This window comes from Arachis duranensis, chromosome 10, assembly GCF_000817695.3.
Source record: "Arachis duranensis cultivar V14167 chromosome 10, aradu.V14167.gnm2.J7QH, whole genome shotgun sequence".
NCBI lineage: Eukaryota > Viridiplantae > Streptophyta > Magnoliopsida > Fabales > Fabaceae > Arachis > Arachis duranensis.
In genome coordinates, this window is record NC_029781.3 from 37,564,255 (window position 1) to 37,565,164 (window position 910).

Below are 910 nucleotides of genomic sequence, written 5' to 3' on the forward strand. Positions count from 1 at the left end.
AAAAAAGGAGAAAAAAGAGCTTTGGGGTACACTTTGGAGCCTTAGGCCACGCTTTTAAAAGCGTGGCCCATGACCAAATTAAAGAGGAAAACAACCAGCACGCACACTGCCCTGCCCTTGCCAAGGGCAGGGCAGAATCGTGATGCAAAGAAGTGAGGTTGGAGCAAATTTTCGCTAAGTTAAAATCTGGCCGCTCACAGCATGACCATGCCTACTTCAAAGGGCTATAACATGAGCTACAGACGTCCGATTGATGTGCTTCTAGTTGCGTTGGAAAGCTGACATTCAGAGCTTTCCAACGATATATAGCAATCCATATTTGGCGTACAATTCAGGCAGGAACGAAAGGCATCTTTAAGGGCCATGAGGAAGCAAGAAACTAGGCCTTACTTTGGTGCCAAGAAAACCAAGGAAAAGAAGTAGCGTGTGCATCCACCAAGTTTCGAACTTGGAACGTCACTTTTGAAAACACTGCCCTGCCCTCCGTGAGGGCAGGGCAGCATTTTGGTGATGCACACACATGCACCAACCTGGCGCACCAAGGGAAGGCTCGGCAGCATCATTCTGGCGCACAGGCATCACCCGGCAGCACCAGCAGCAACATTCTGGCGCACAAAAAAACTCTGCCCTGCCCTCCGCGAGGGCAGGGCAGCATCCTGCACACACCAACGCACCACACGCACGCACCATGGGCCAGATGCACAATTTTCTGCCCTGCCCTCCACAAGGGCAGGGCAACCTCCTGGGAGCAACATATGGGCCAAAATTCAATTTAATTCAATTCCTCACCAAATTAAATCAAAGCCAACCAAACCCATTTCTCCTCAAATCCAAAGCAAGCTAAGCCCACATCATCACTCAAAGGCACATGGATCAATTAAATTAGGATTTTCATTTTTGTAATTTGTTT